Source organism: Sciurus carolinensis, chromosome 6 (genome assembly GCF_902686445.1).
Source record: "Sciurus carolinensis chromosome 6, mSciCar1.2, whole genome shotgun sequence".
NCBI classification, from domain to species: Eukaryota; Metazoa; Chordata; class Mammalia; order Rodentia; family Sciuridae; genus Sciurus; species Sciurus carolinensis.
In genome coordinates this window covers 62,285,173-62,302,637 of record NC_062218.1, presented here as the reverse complement: position 1 = coordinate 62,302,637, position 17,465 = coordinate 62,285,173, and the positions used below count along the sequence as shown (strand labels likewise).

General features: G+C 36.9%; 1 pseudogene; it reads left to right on the top strand.

Annotated features, from left to right (window-relative positions):
- The window catches only part of LOC124986324 (ATP-dependent DNA helicase Q1-like), a 53,997-nt pseudogene that overhangs the window by 16,937 nt on the left and 19,595 nt on the right, over positions 1-17,465 (top strand).

The window sequence follows — 17,465 nt, the reverse complement described above, 5'->3', positions numbered from 1 at the left end:
CCAGGTCTCATTTGCAGGCCTGAATGAGGAAGGAGCCACTTCCGGGCTCGCAAGTCTTGTGTTTTCATTTCTCCTCCAGCACCCAGCACTATATTTTGCTCATGTAATTGGCACTTGTTAAGAACAAATGGGGATTTTAGACTTCCAGATACAGAAATTCTGGACAGGCTGCTACGTATGAGTGAGGCCACTCTCCTGCTCTTGAACACCTCTTCTAGGGATTAGGTATGGATAGAGGTCTGGGTGAACTGTAACCTGGTTTGTAAAAATGTGCCTGTACAGAACACATCTCTGGGTGAAAAGGTGTAAATAACAATGATAGTAACTCCTAGTTATTGAGCATTTAACATGTGTCCAGTATAGGACTGAGAAAATGATAAAGCAGAGACCTAGAAAGGTGAAGCACCTTGCCCAAGAATAATAAAGCTAGTAAAGGGTCCAGCTAGGAAATCTTTTTCTATTAATGGCAACATACATGTTCCAACCACCAAGCTTTACTGCCTATGATAGATGGCACTTTGGATAGGGCACCGAGCAGTTTAGCTCTGTGGGGAATGAGGCATACTGCTGCCTAAATCTCAGGTTGTTTCATCCAAGAGGAGGGTTAAAAAGGGATAAAAACTCACAGCAAGGTACTGTTTAAATTGCTTTTCTTTTTATGTAGGCCAATTTTTACAGCAAACAAGCAATAAATCAATTTCTAACCCCTAGCACAATTTAGCAGCTTTAAATGGGGAGAGGTGACAATGGTCATTCACAGTCATCAGCAGTGCCCGTGATAGGCAATGCGGTTGGTCTTCTGGGGTGGGAGGTCAGAAGGGCAGGATGCCACGGAGCAGAGCAGGAAGCCAGGTGCATGTGTGCAAGCACAGGCTAGGTTCTTTGTCAGATATCCTCTTAGCCTCCAGCCAGAGCAGATTTTATTCCCCAAGTCAGGTTATTATGCCCTTGTGACTTGGGGGTTTCAAGGTCTCAAACTATTAACATAATATGTAATCATATCACCCTGGGCAGATTTCTGTCCAGTGTCCTTTGTGACTTATTGCAAGGACAAATCAGAAACACATTTATCAGTCAGGACAAGCCAGCCACAAGCCATATTGACTACTAAAAATAACAGTTTGATGGTTCTGTATACTACATCCAAACCTACACAGACATATGCCCTTAAATACAGGTTCTAAGGAAATAGAAATCATTACACCATGATTTATCAAGGGAAGGAGGAAGGCATGGCTTTCTCCCAAAGTATTCATATCCAACATTTACTAGATAATGAGGTACACACCCAGGATTTACTGCATATCCTTCTGATGGTGTATTTCTATTACTTCTTATAATCTAGCACGTTTGATGGTCTCTTGAAACTTCTTTTTTTTTTTTTTTTTTGCAGTGCTGGGGATTGAACCCAGGGCCTTGTGCTTGCGAGGCAAGCACTCTACCAACTGAGCTATATCCCCAGGCCTCTTGAAACTTCTTAAACAGTGTCAGAATATGTTACTCATGGACCAAAAATACTATACCTCACTCCACATTTTCAATTCCCTCTCTCCTGACGGACACTGCTGTCCTGCTGCCTCCTCAATTGGGTACCATTGAGTCAAAGAGCAGGAATCACAGAGACTGACTTTTTCCTTTTCTGAGAGTCAGCATCTATGATGCCTTATAAATGTCTGGGTTTGTCAATGCTGTCTGAAACAAATATGTGGACATGCTGAAGGGAAGGATAGATTGTGCATACCCAGGCAGGTCAGTATCGAAGCAAGGTGATTTGTAGGATAGAATCTGAGAATAGCAAAAAAAAAAGTGACAGCTGAAAAAGAAGAGAAACATGAAAACATGCCTTTGAAGTGGTTCTCAATCTTGCTACACATTAGAATCATCTAAGTTGTTCTGAAAATTCTAATAGCCAGGTCACAACTTCTAACCAAGTAAATCAGAGTGTCTGAGGATATAACTAAGGCAAAAGTATTCACTAAAACTTCCCTACACTGATGACCTAACAGAAGAGGAGTTTCACCCATTTCTAGGTATAAACAAGGTATTACTTATCTGTCACTGAATAATAATATTGCCATAAACTCAATGACTTAAACAACACAATTATCTCACAGTTTGTGTGGGTCAGGAATTCAGGTATGAGTTAATGCGGGGGGGCTATGCTTCAAGGTTTTTCATGAGACTATAATCAATGTGTCACTAAAATTACAAGGCACATGAAAAGACAAGAAAACCCCAACACATTGTCAATAGATGGAACAATTAACAGAAAAGTCTCAGTGACGATCCAGATTTTGGAACAAACACAGGAACTTTAACATAACTATAGTCAATATGTTAAAGGATCAAGTGAAAAACACGAACAACATGCATGAACAGATGGGGATTGTCAGCAAAGAGAAGGAAATTAATGAAATGCTAAGAAATGCTAAGAAGAAATAAAAAATATCTGAAATAAAGAATTCCTTTTATAGGCTCATTAGTAGAATCAAGAGTTGGGAAAAGACTCAACTCAAAGATAGGGCAATAGGAATTATCTGTATTAAAATGCAGACAAAAGAATAAAAAAATAAAAAGAACACAGAATCTAAGATCTGTGGGACAACATCAAATGGAAGCATGGAGAACCCCAAGCAGAATAAACACCACACACATGCACAGACACAGACATGGACACTAGATTTGTTATGTCCAAACTTCTGAAAACCAAAGGCAGACAGAGAAGAAAAAAGCTTTACACACAGAGGAACAATGATAAGAGTACAACAGACTTATCATCAGGAACTATGTAAACCAGAAAACAGATGAGTGGTGGTAAAATGGTGACCAAAATAGCTGACAAGAACAACTTAGAGGAGGGAAAGTTTATTTGGGATTCAGAGTTCCAGAGATCTCAGTCCATAGAAGACTGACTTGATTACTCTGGCCCAAGATGAGTGTGGCAGAGGAAAGCTGCTCCCCTCAAGGCAAGCAAGCAGAGATTAAGAGACAGGAAGAGGCCATTGGGAGGAAGGACCGTTGCAGGGTATGCCCCCAGTGACCACCTCCTCCAGTCATGCCCCATCTGCCTACAGTTGGCACACAGTCAATCCGTTCAAACCAGGATGGACTGATTAGGTTACAGTTGTCATAATCTAATCATCCCACCTCTGAATATTCCTGCATATTTAACAGGAACTTTGAGGGATATCTTACATCCAAACTATAACAAGTGACATCTTAAATAACTGAGAAAAATTTTAACCCTGAACTCTAAAATCATGAAAAATACTTTTCATAGCTCAATACAAAATAAAAACGTAAGAAAAAGAAAGTCTGAAATAATTGATTGCTAGCACAATTGTATACAAAGAAATTCTGCAAGCAGTGCAAGATTCTGCAAGACTGTAAAGTAAAATTTGCAGCATTGCTTTATGGGACTTATAACATGTAAAAGTAAGATTATGGCACAAAATATGGGAGAGAGAAATTGGAAGGATATTATTGTAGGATTTTTTTAATATTGTGAAGTTGAGTAATAGCATTTGAATGTAAATTTTGATAAATAAAAACACATAGTACAAACTTGAGAAACAAATTTTTTTCAAAAGAGCTATAACTAAGATGTAAAATATGAAAATGAATGGAATTATAGGAAATACTGAACTGATCTAAAAGAAGGCATAGAAGGAGGAATATGGAAATAAAGAATAGATGGAATGAATAGAAAACAATAGAAAATGATCAGTTTAAGTCTAACCATAGAGATACAACTTTATCAACATGTGTCAGATAGAACTAAAGAAGGGGCAAGAGGGAAATTTATAGTATTAAATGCTTAATAAAAAGGTATCAGGAATTAAGTAGGTTCCCATCTTAAGAAATTAGGAAAAGCAAGATAAACTCAAATCAAGAAGGAAGTAAATAACAACAATCAATAAAATAAAAAAGCAGAAAAACAATGAAGAACAATCAATTAAATTCAAAACTGATTCTTTGAAAAGATTAAGAAAATGGATAAGCCTGTACTCAAAATGACAAAAATAAAAAGAGTAAAGACACAAATTACCTACATCTGGAGCAAAACAGGGATCATCAAGTATAGATGGCAACAAAAAGATAATAACAAAATATTATGTTGTTTCATTTGATAGCTTAGAAAAAATGGACAAATTCCTTAAAAGACAAATAATCAAATTCGACTCAAAGTGAAATAGAGAACCCAATGAGTCCATATAGATGAAGGAAATTTGAAGGAAAATTCTTGACACAGATGGTGTGGTAGGCAGTCCTTAAGATGCCCCCAATACTCCCCATCTCCTGATATTGCCAACATTGCATACTTTCTTCTCCTTGAGAATGTAAAGGCTTCTAGCTGGACTTCTTACACATAGAATATGGGAAACACGAAGGAATAGGCTATCACTTCTGAGATTAGGTTATAAAAACACTGGCTTCTGTTTTGTGTTGTCTCTACTCACTCTATGCAGGGCAAGCTGTAATGTTGGGAGCAGCCCAACATAGTATGAGTGAAGACCCACATAGTGAGATGAGAAAATGAGGCCCTCAGTTCAATAACCCCAAGGAAGAGAAGTCTATCAACAACCCTGCGGGTGAGCCTGCAAGTGGATCCTGAAGCTCCAGTCTGATTTTGAGATGTCTCTTTTCTGACTTACAACTTGACTACAACCTCATGAGAAATCTTCAGCCCAAACCACCCAGCTAAGCTGCTTTCAAATTCCTAAACCACAGAAACTGATAGTATTTTAAAGCATTTTTATTAATTAAAATATAACAATTGTACATATTGATTCGGTACAGTGTGATATTTTGATACATGTAATAATAATAGCAGAGTAATTGGCATATCTACCAACTCAAACATTTATCATTTCTTTGTCATAGGGACATTCAAAAGAGATATATAATTAATTGTTGTCAACCATAGTTACTCTACTGTGCTAGAGAAATTAGAAGTTATTCCTCCTTTCCAACAGCACTCCTATACCTTCCATCTTCTCTCCATCCCCACATCTGTCTCAGTTTTAGGTATTATTCAGGTACTGTTCAACTCTCTACTTCTATGTGATCAAATTTTTTAGCTTCCACAAATAAATCAGAATGTGTAGCATTGGATTTCACTTAATGTCCTCTGGGCTCATTCATGTTGTTGCAAATGAAAGAATGTCATTCTATTTTTTACTGCTAAATAGTGTTCCATTTCATCTGTCAATGAATTTTTAAATTGATTTCATATCTTGGCTATTATCAATGATGCTACAATGAACATGGAAGTGCAGATATTTTACCGATTTCACATCCTTTGGGTACACAAACAACTGTAGGATTGCTGGATCATATGGTAGTCCTATTTCTAGTTTTCTGAGTAGCCTTCATACTATTTTCCATAGTGGTTGAGCTAATTTATATTCCCCTTTTTCCAAATCCTTGTCAGCATTTCTGATGATGATGATGAGGATGATTTTGCTATTGAGTTGAGTTCCTTGTATATTTGGGATATTAATTCCTTGTTAGATGTGTAGTTTGTGAATATTTTCTCCCTTTTTGTGTAAATTCCACTTTCACTCTGTTGGTTATTTCCTTTGCCATGCAGAGGCTTTTTAGTTTGATGTGATCACATTTGTCAATTTTTGCTTTTATTTCCTGTACTTTTGTAGTTATATCCAGAAAAATATCTTTGTCCTTATAAATGTTCTAAATAATTTTAATCATGTTTACAAGTACTTTATTAGTTTTGGTTCTTTCATTAAGTCTTTGATCAATTTTGAGTTGAATTTTGTGTAAGGACAGAGATAAAGGTCTAGTTTCATTCTTTTGCATATGGATATCCAGTTTTTCTGACACTATTTATTGAATAAATTAGGACACATTTATAGCCAGCTGACAAAGGCACCAAGAACATACATGGGAGAAGGCTAATTTATTCAATAATAATTTGTGAATCTATTTCTGGGTTCTCCATGTTGTTTAATGGTCTTTGTGTCTGTTTTTATGCCAGCACTCTGCTGTTTGGGTTTATTATAGTTTTGTAGTATGTTTTGAAGTCAGGCATTATGTCTCTAGCTTTGTTTTCATTTTATTTTGCTCAGGATTTCTTTGGCTATTTGGAGTCTCAAATAGCCAAATATGAGTTTGGGGAGTTTTTTTTCTATTTCTGAATGCCATTAGTGTTTTGATAGGGATTACATTGAATCTGTAGATTGCTTTGGGTAATATAGACATCTTAACAATATTAATTGTTCCAATCCATGAACATGGGATGTATTCCCATTTGTGTGTGTGTGTGTGTGTGTGTGTGTGTGTGTGTGTGTACGTGCTGTGTGTTCTCTTCAAGTTTCCTCCTAAAGTTTTCACTGTAGAGGTCTTTCACCTGCTAGGTTAAATTTATTTCTGGGTTTTGTTTGTTTTTGTTTTTTTGTAGTTATTATGAATGAGATCGTTTTTCTTGATTTCTTTTTTCAGACGTTCATTGTTTTTTTCTTTTTTAATTTTTATAGATTGCATTTTGATTCATTGTATACAAAGGAATACAATTTTTCATTTCTCTGGTTGTACACAATGTAGAGTCACATGTTGGTATATAGAAATGCTATTGATTTTTGTATGTTGGTCCTATGTCCTGAAACTTTACTGAATTTGTTTATTCGTTCTAAAAGTTTATTGTTTTTTGGCAGAGTCTTTAGATTTTCTATATCTAAGATCATGTTGTCTGTAAACAGAAAGAGTTTGACTTACCTCTTTTACAATTTGGATGTCCTTTTTTTTTCTTCTCTTGCCTATTCTCTGGTTAGGACTTCCATGTTTGTTGTTTTAAGATGCTATCTTTTGAGGTAATATTTACTGCAGCAATTAAAATAGTGCCTCTAGTGAATTTTACCACTTAGAGAAAAAATAACACCAATTCTAAAGAAACTTTTCCAGGAAATAGAAAAGAACACTTCCCAAGTTATTTTATGAGGCTAGTAGTTTCTTGATAATAAAACTGTGAATAGACGTTATAGCATCAGAAAACTAAATCTCAGTGTACCTTATGAATGTAGACCCAGAAATCTTTTTTTAACTATATACATATTTATTTGTTTTAATTAGTTAAACATGACAGTATAATGCACTTTGATACTTCATATATAATGGAATTAATTTCTCATTCTTCTTATTATACATAATGTAGAAGTCTACTGGTCATATAATTATATATGTACATGAAAATCTTTAACAAAATATTTGCAAGTTGGATTCAGCAATATATAAAAAACACAATATATCTTAGCAAAATATAAAGTTATCCTGGGAATGTAAGGTTTCAAAATTCAGTTTCACCTTATTAATATACTAAAAGCAAGCAACTATTCTCTCTCTCTCTCTGGTACTAGGGATTGAACCCAGGGGCACTTTACACTTAGCTACATCACCAGTCCTTTTTAAAATTTTTATTTTGAGACAGCATCTTGCTAAGTTCCTTAGGACCTGAGTAAGTTGCTGAAACTGGCCTCAAACTTATGACTCTTCTGCCTCATCCTCCTGAGTTGCTGGGATTATAGGTGTGCACCACCATACCCAGCTTTTTCTCTCAATGCAGAAAAATCATTTGAAAAACATTCAATGTATCTTCATATTAACAGCTCTCAGAAAACTGGTAATGAAAGGTAAGGTTCCCAAATTTATTTTTTAAAAAAGCATTTACCAAAGATGCACAGCTATCCACATCATACCAGAGGGCCTAGCCCTCTTACAGATTGTAAGGGAAGAAATGAAATTATCTTTCTTCATAAACAACATGATTGCATATGCAGAAACTATCCCCTACCCATCAAAACACAATGAAGATGCTATTAGGTTTTACAAGTGAATTGAGCAAGATCACAGGATATAAAGTCAATATAGAAAACTCAACTGTATTTCTTTTTATTAGCAACAGACATTTGGAAACAGGAATCTAGAAAATAGAATCATTTATAGTGTATGAGACTTAAAATACCAGAGATAAATCTTATAAATATTAGCTGGGTTTTATGCTGAAAATTATAAAACTATGATGAGAGATAGCAAAGAAGATCTAAATAAAGGAAGAAGTATACCCTGCCCATAAATTTAAAAAAAACCAATATGGTTAAGATGTCAATTGTCCCTGAATTAGTCTCTATAATCAGTGCAGTTTTAATCAAAGTAACTGGCATTTTTATGGAAATTGTCAATATGATTCCACAGTTTATGTAGAAAAGCAAGGGACTTAAAATAACTGAAGTTATTTTTAAAAAAGAACAAAGTTGGAGCACTCGTAAGCTCTCCTTTCTAGATTTAATATAAAGATACAGTAATTGAGACAGCGTGGTCATGGTAACAGGATACATATAGAGATAACACAACCAAATAGCATGTATATCTGTGTTTGTGTGTGTGTGTGTGTGTGTGTGTATACACCTTTTCAAACTATGTACTTACAAAACTGGTTTTTAGTGGCTTCCATGGCAATGCAATGGAGAAAAAAAATTCTTTTTAATAAATGATGCTGGAAAAATTGGGGCTTCTATTGTTACAATATTGTGAAATACATATTTGATCTTTGTCCCTGTTTTTTGACTCAAACCTCCTAAAATTCTTGTAATTTCCAGAACATCTTTTGTCATCGTGGGGCTTTAGTCCCTGGTTCCTGGCACATGAGTTGTAAGAGCTTTGAAATCTCCCAAGTGATGATTGTCTTTTTGTATGATGAGATGAGATGACTGGTTGCTGGGGCCTCCTAGGTAGCTTCAGATTGGTGTCTAGTCACCAGAAAGACCAAAGCCTAATTAGAGCTTTAGAATTTTTATCCTCACTTCCTGACCGCCAGGGATCAGGAAACTGAATTCAGCCATTAATAGCAAAAGATTTAGTCAATCATGCTTACGTACTGAAACCTTCATAAAACCCTAAACGACAGGGTGCAGAGAGCTTCTAGACTGGTGAACATGTGGAGCTCTGGGAGGCTGGCCCACCTGGAGGATGCATGAGAGCCCAGCACCCCTTCCCCATTCTTTGCCCTATGTATCTCATCTATCTGGCTGTTCCTGAGGTGTGTTCATTGTAATAACCAGTAATTATTGTATAATTTTATTGTATAATACTTGTAAGTAAACTGGTTTCCTGAGTTCTCTGATTTGTTCTAATAAATCATCCAACCCAAAGAGAAAGTTGTGGGAGCCTCCGATTTGTAACTGGTTAGTCTGAAGTACCAGAGGTCTGGAACTTGTGATTGGCATGTGTATTGGGTAACAGTCTGGTGGGACGGAGTCCTTTATGTGCAGGGGTGATGTAACACTAGATAGTTAATATCAGAATGTAATTAATTACTGGATGCCTTGTTGGTACCTGGAGAGCTGGAGAATTGGTTGTTGATGTGGTTACTAGCAGGGTTCTGTGGGTAGAAAGAGATCACAGTGATTTCAAAAATGAATGCACACAAAAAATCTTCATCAATAATTACCTCATATAAAAAAATTCACTGGAATGACTACACAAAGAAATATAAAAACTCAACACTTTGAAAATCTTAGATGAAAACAGAAGAAATTCTTTGAGACTTTGGATTAGGCAAAGATTTGTAATGGAGACAAAAACCAATAAGCCATAAAAGACAACCTGAATAAAATAAACTCCACTATAAGGAAAAATTATGCTCTTTGAAAGACACTATTAAGAAAATGAAAAGAAAGCTGGGTGCAGTGGTGCCCACCTGTAATCCCAGCTACTCAGGAGGCTGAGGCAGGAGGGTGGTTAAGTTTGAGTTTAAGACCCTGTCTCAAAATAAATAAATAAAAAGGACTGGCATGTAGCTCAGTGGAAGAGCACTTACCTAGCATGCCCAAGATCTTGAGTTCAAGCCCTAGTACTGCCAAGAAATAAAAAGGAAAAAAAAAAAAAAAAGAGGAGAGTTATCCAGAATATCTAAAGAACCTTGAAAACTCAATCATAAGAAAACAAAAACACAATTTTTAAAAATAGGCAAGAAGTTTAATAGACACTTTACTAAAGAAGCTATATGGGTGGCAAATAAGTCCACAAAGAGATGCTCAGCATACTTAGTCATTAGGGAAATGGAAATTTAAATCACAAGAAAATTACCACTATTTGCATACAAGAATGGATGACATTTTTCAAAATCTGAAAATACCAAGTGTTGGCAAGGATGTAAAGCAACTGAAATCTCATACATTGCCACTTTGCTAGTACAACTTTGGGAAGCAGTTTGGCAGTTTCTTAGGAAGTTAAATATACACTTATTGTATAGCTCAGCAATCCTACTCCTAGGTATTTACCTAAAATAAATGTAGACATATGTCCACAAAAATCTTATACATAAATACTTACAGCAGCTTTATTCATATTTGTCCCAAACAAGAGACAACCCAAATGTTTGTAAACTGAATAGATAGAAAAGAATTGTGTTATAGTCTTAAAATTGAATACCACTCAGTTATGAAAGGGAATGAAATATTGATTTAAGTAAAACTTCAAGGACAAAAAGCAGATCAGCAAGTGTCCAGAACTGGGGGTAGGGAATGAAATGGTAACTACAGAGGGACCTGAGAGAATCTGGGGGGCCTTATGGAACTATTCTACATCTTGGTTGTGGTTGTAGTTGTACAAAGGTCTGTACATCTGTGAAGAATGCATTTTACTGTATGTAAATTATACCTCAATCTTCCTGACTTAAAAAAATCATGAAAAAGACTTGGAAAGTCAGTTGTGATATTATAACTTTCAGTTGATGTGGTTCTAATTGGTACAATAAGTAAAAAGAGGAAATAAGAGACTTTAAGACTATCACTGTTGGCAGATGATATAATTTTTCACATGGAAAGTAAAAAAAATGATCAAAGAAAAATCATTATGGTTAATAAGGGAGTTTAACAAGTTCATAGTTATAAAATCTATACACAAAAGTCAATTCCATTTTTATTTACCAGAAATTTTACTTTTCAAAGTTATCATTTATAAAGCTGCCAATTAAGATAGTCTATGAATAAATCCAACACAAGACATGGGTGATCTTCCTGGAGAAAATTTACACAAGGGGAGGGAAATGTCTGTCCCTCTCAGTAACCAAGGTGTTGCCCTGTTAGATGACTTATGAAATTATTAATAGGAAAATGATTATACTTTTGCTACAACTACATTGGGACAGACTGAAAGGATGAATCAGAACACACAGAAACTCACCTGGAATAATATGAAGAAGGTGTGGAACAGCAAAAAGGAAAATAACTTTGGGCACCTACCCAGGACCCAGGGCAGTTAACTCTTCATACCCACCAGAGCATTCTAGGTTCACTTTCCCTCTGGGTGTCCACACAGACACTGAGGAGTAGCATTGAAAATCAAAACAAAAACTTGGTCTAGTTTTTCCTTGTAATATCTTATTTATCATTAAATATTAAAATATCACAAAATACTTACATAGAAAAATGGAGTGATAACCCTTGTTCCCACCACCCAGCATTGCTAACACCTTACCATATTCTAGGAATGATTTCACTTTATTCTCTTTCTCATCAGGAGTTAATACCCACAGGGAAGAAAAGGTTAATTTTGTCATGGCAGGTAACAGGTAAGCTTGTTTGCCTTAACCTCTTTTCTTTTTGTGGTTATAATGGGAGGCAAAGATTCCATCCACACCCCAGAAATACTATGAAGCATGGTAACTTTAGCATGGAGTCAGAGATGCATTGCCTGGAGGATTCAGAGAAGAGGGGAAAGCTGATGTTTTTTTCTCCAACAGCCTCCTTAGGTGAGCAGGATGCTTCAGCAGGAAGACAAATGGCCTTGGATTTGGCCTACTGACCATGAGGACTGTAAACCCACGGGTACACCTGACTCCAGTGCTCACAGGTGAGCAGATTTCACCTACTTGGATCTCTTGGGATTCATGGTGTGTATCTCTACACCTATTTCTTGATTTTAGCTTGAGTGACTAATTAGGCATTGAAATATATGTGGGTGGTTAATCAAGGTCAAGTCACAAAGAGTAAAGGAGTGTTTGCAAAGTTTAAGGGTCTGCAATGTCTTTGGTTCAGACAGGGTTGGGAAAGGGAGCTAAGTAAATGACATGGCCTTCAGGCCCCAGGCTCAGGTCAAGGACAACAGACTCCAGGCACAAGTGAGTTTTCTGAGGGGACTTTTAGCCTTGTAGGGGCCAGCCATGACACTCACCTGTTTTAGTAGCTCTGTTCTTTTGTTGTTTAAGTGCTGACCTCTTATTTTTTATATATTTACCATATGGTTTAGCTGCATTTCTTTCTCATTTAGTTAAAAAAAAATTTTGGATGTAGGTCCAAAAACCTCATAAGGATGTTTAAACCTGTTTCACTGATCCAGGAAATGGTGCCTGGTAGAAACTAAAAATAGCCCAGAAAGGCTCAGGCTAGGCTTCAATGGCAGAATCCAAGGAGTTCGAAGGATTTCTAAAGTTGGCCAAAGGCTTTCCTGCTTTTCTATTTCAAGATCAGACACTTGAGAATCTTCAAAAATCTGAAGATCATTCCTTCCTTTTCTGGTATTGAAAAGTAGGAGAACCCTGGCTTAACTCTGGAGCAGATTGCAATTTATATTTTGGTCCTTCTGTCATGTGGTGATGATTGTATAATGAGGTGGTTAAGGGCATGGATGTTGGAGTCAGACAGCCTAGGTTCAAATCTCAACTCTATTACTGACCATGAGATCCTGGGCAGGTGAGTTAACCTTGCTCAGCCTCAGTTCCCTGGTCTGCAAAATCAGGGTTACTCTGAGGATTAAGTAACTTAACATGTTCACTTAACATAGGTAGTAGAACATAGTAAGGATTCAATAAGTAGTAGCTCTTACATTACTCTTTTTAATGTAAACCTAACCATCTCAGTTTTCAGTAAAGAATCAGTACTCTTGCTTGTGTGTATGGGGCCAATAAATTTTTGTAACTTCTGTGTCATAGTCTGCCATCTATTGACAAAACCCTGTTTCCTCATATTCTTGGGCAGGCACTAAGACCACATTTCCTAGCTCCCTTGTAGTTAGGGCCTGCCATGTGACTAAGTGCTGACCTGTAGAATGTGAACAGAAGAGAAAGGCACCATGTCCAGGCAGGCTCCATGGATACCTCTGGCAATATCCTCTTTCCATCTTTCATCCTCTTTCCCCTGGGATGGGGAACAATTATGGTGACCCTAGAAACTGTATTAGTCAGCTTTTTGTTGCTGTGACCAAAATGACTGACACAAGAACAACTTAGAATAAGAAAGATTTCTTTTGGTTCCATCTCAGAGGTCTCAGTTCATGGTCAACTGGGCCAGAAATGAGGCAGATCATGGTGGATGGGTGCTGGGGAAAAAAGTTGCTCAGTTCATGGCAGCCAGGAAACAGAGAAAGAGGAACCAGGGACAAAATACATGACCCCCGAGGGGACACCTCCAGTGACCTACTTCCTTCAGCCATACCCCACCTGCCTACAGTTATCACCCAGTAATCCATTCAAAATTTTAATCCAATGGATTAGTCTACTGATTAGGTTACAACTTTCACAATATAATTATTTTATCTGGGAACATTCCTACATCGTCTGTCACGTGAGCTTATTGGAGGACACCTCATATCCAAACCATAACAGAAACCCTTTGTTGAAGATGGAAGATGCCCTGCCATCCAGAGTTCTTGCATGACCATTAGGGTTGGGGTCAAGCGAACCTCCACTGAGAGGGAACACTCACTTGGACTGTGATAACCTTCTGTTGTGTTTCCACACTGTGTATTTTGTTATATGTTTTTACCAGGTGGTTGCAAGTGTTTTGTGCCTCCTTGATTATTTCCTTCTTTAATTAATACTTCTTTCTTGCTTCTCATTTCCTACTTAAAATTCCTGACTTAAGGTAAAAAAGAGCTAAAATAGAAAATTTCCTGTGAAAACCATTAACCAAAATCATCTGGAAGCTCCTACTGATTTTATGGAGTACTTCTGCTTCTCTCTTTTTCTCTCTCTTTCTAAGACCCAGGAATCTTGGGAATTATGTCTCACTAAGAGGATTTTGAGAGCGGAAGTGGGAAAGCTCAGATTACCTGGATTTCACTGTTCTTGACATCAGAGCCTTAACTGTAATGAGGAGGGTTCACCTGGCTCTGTTCTCTATTTAAATATATTTGAAAGTGTTTATGAAATGAAGAGAGGCTTAATTGAGAATAGCTTAAATCATTAATTGGAAGTTACACACAATTTGGTACATGTAGTTAATGGCAAGAACACACAGTGGGTGCTTGGTTGGGGCTCAGTGGGTTTCATCCCCAGAACCCCATAAAATAAATAAATAAAATAAAGGTATTGTGTCCACCTACAACCAAAAAAATTTTTTAAAAAAAGAACACGCAGTGGGTTTTGACATCAGTCTCCACTCCTGCTCACTATGGAATAGCAAGTCTCCCTTAAGAAACAAGACTGAAGCAAGTTTCTGCTCCAGAGTAGTCTGTGTCCTCCTCTGTAAGTTCCCTGCAGGTATCATCCCCAGGTCACTTGTGAGAATCTTACTTTATTTACTGAATCTTTTGTCTCCAAACAGCTCTGCCTTTCTCCCATGTGCCCGGCAAGGTGTTGGCTGCTTCCTTACCTTTTAGTAAAAATGGCTGACTGCTGATAAGAACAACTTGCTTACCAGAGCCCTCTGACTGACCTCTGTCTGCAACTGTGATAAAAAGGATGTTTTAAGCTTCCATGTTAGAAGAAAATGTTGCTTTTTGCTTGAAGTCTGCAACAATGTCCCACTCTTGGGCAGCGCTTTGACACTTCCTGTGTGAGTTGCCCCATTAACTCTTCTCCAGGGGCAGAGGCTGAATTGATCACACTCCGAGCTTTGTTTCTCATTGTGGGGTTTGGCAGCAAGCTGTGTTCTTAGACTCTGTTCTACAGTCTTACCAACTAATTAATGAGTCTGCAGTGAACTGGATGTTAGTGACTCCTGAAAATGCTATGTAGAAACCCAAATCCCAATGTGATGGTTGGGGAGATAATTAGGTCATGGGAGTTAAATCCTCATGAATCGAATTGGTGCCATTGTAGAAAAGGCCAGAGAGCTAGCTATCTCTCATTCCTCCATGTGAAAATACAAGAGTTTGGGTTTCTGAAAACCAGGAAGTGCCACCTCCCTGGACACTGGATCTGTTGGCACCTTGATTTTGGTGTTTCCCAGCCTCCGTAACTGTGAGAGACAAATGATCGCTGTTACCTGGTCTATGATAATTTGTTACAGCAGTCCTAACTGACCAAGGCAGCAAATATATTGTATAATAAAAGACATGACCACAAACCCAAACTCCTTTTTAGTCCCCTAACTCTCCCTGAGAGATCTGAGAACATTTCTGGCAACTGGAAAACAGTGTTAGAAGAGGTATTAAAGGGTTGCTGGAGGTTGGGGGAAATGACCCATCCAATCAAACTAGATGCTCTATAGCTCATAGATGTATAGATGGGTAACTAGAGCCTTTGATTGTCAGTGGATTGGCACTGATAGTTGAAAAACAGAACCATGGTTAAAGATACAGTCTTCCAGGATAGCTCACTTAATTCACACTGTAGATTAAAATATTACACAAAAGAAAAGAATTTTTATGAAGAAAAACTCTAAAATCTCATAGCCTTCCTAGTCCAAAAGCATTTTCTCAGGAAGAGAATTCCAGAATATGTTGCAAAACATAGAAGTGTCTAATTTTTAGATTCTTATTAGGAAAACTAATTCTGAAATTATAACAAGCAACAATTGATCAGGACAAGTAGTGAATAATTAATTGAAATTAAGTCTTAAATTAGAACTCCACTCAAGACAATCAGTCCTTCTTGTCTTGGAACTTTGGACTGTTTCAGCAGTTTTGTATTGTACCAAGTTGGATGTGATGTTTTCTTTAGGACCGTCCATGTAATGGGAAACAATTGTTAGTATCTGGGCATACATTTCCCTTAAGGTAAAAAAGGAATATAAATATTCATTTGGTTTTCTCAAATATCAAGGTTAATGTTACTGTCCCCATTTTGCATATGTAATTAGACAGGTTGAATAAGGTCATACATAGGTAGACAAGTTATATAAGGACTATTAAGAGGAAGTCATAGTACTCCAATGCAGGCCTGCCTGACTCTGAAACCCATTTTCACTATCAAAAGCTCTGATATCCGTGTTATATGTATTTATAAGTATATCAAAATGAAATTCACTATTATGTGTAAATACAATGTACTAATAAATACATTTTTTAAAAAATCCCTGATATTCTTCAGCTCCATCCATTTACCTGCAAATGCCATAATTTCATTCTTCTTTAAGGTTGAGTAATATTCCATTATGTATATGTACCACATTTTCTCTATCCATTCATCTGTTGAAGGGCACCTAGGTTGATTCCATAGTTTAGCTATTGTGAATTGAGCTGCTATAAACATTGATGTGGCTGCATCACTGTAATATGCTGATTTTAAGTCCTTTGGGTATAAATCGAGGAGTGGGATAGCTGGATCAAATGGTGGATCCATTCTGAGTTTTCTGAGAATCTCTGTACCACTTTCTATAATGGTTACACCAATTTGCATTCCTACCAGTAATGTATGAGTGTACCTTTTTCCCCACATCCTCACCAACATTTATTGTTGTTTGTATTCTTGATAATTGCCATTCTGACTGTGGTAAGATGAAATCTTAGAGTAGTTTTGATTTGCATTTCTTTAATTGCTAAAGATGTTGAACATTTTTTCATATATTTGTTGATTGATTGTATTTCTTCTTCTGTGAAGTGTCTGTTCAGTTCCTTAGCCCATTTATTGATTGCCAGTAAATGGATGGAGCTGGAGAATATCGTGCTAAGCGAAATAAGCCAATCCCAAAAAACCAAAGGCCAAATGCGAATGCTAGTTCACAATAAGGGGGGAGGGCTAGGGAAGAATAATATTACTTTAGATAAGGTAGAGGGGAGTGAAGGGAGGGGAGGGGGAAAGGGGGTAAGAAGTATAGGAGAGTGAATCAGACATTATTACCCTATGTACATATATAAATATGGGACTGTTGGGATTCTACATCATGTACAACCAGAAGAATGAGAAATTATACTGCATCTATATATGATGTATCAAAGTGCATACTACTGTCATGTATAACTAATTAAAACAAATTTTTTAAAAAACCCTGATACACATCACAGAATGTATTTATGTACTGAGTTCTCTTCCTACTAAGTGGGGATGATTTAAGAAGACAAATTATGCAAGAAGGATCACTCTAATGTCAACCAAAAATTCAAGTTCTACAACCGAACCTAGAATTTCTCGTTAAATAGTTCAGTTAAAATCTTGTTTCTTCTAAAGTTGAACTCCCTTTTGACCCAGGTTGAAAGATTTCTTTGAAATTAGAAGGGATGCAATTCATAGTGGTACGGAGAAAAGATCAGGTTTGAGTTTCCAGCACAGTCAACCGTCAAACTCTGCT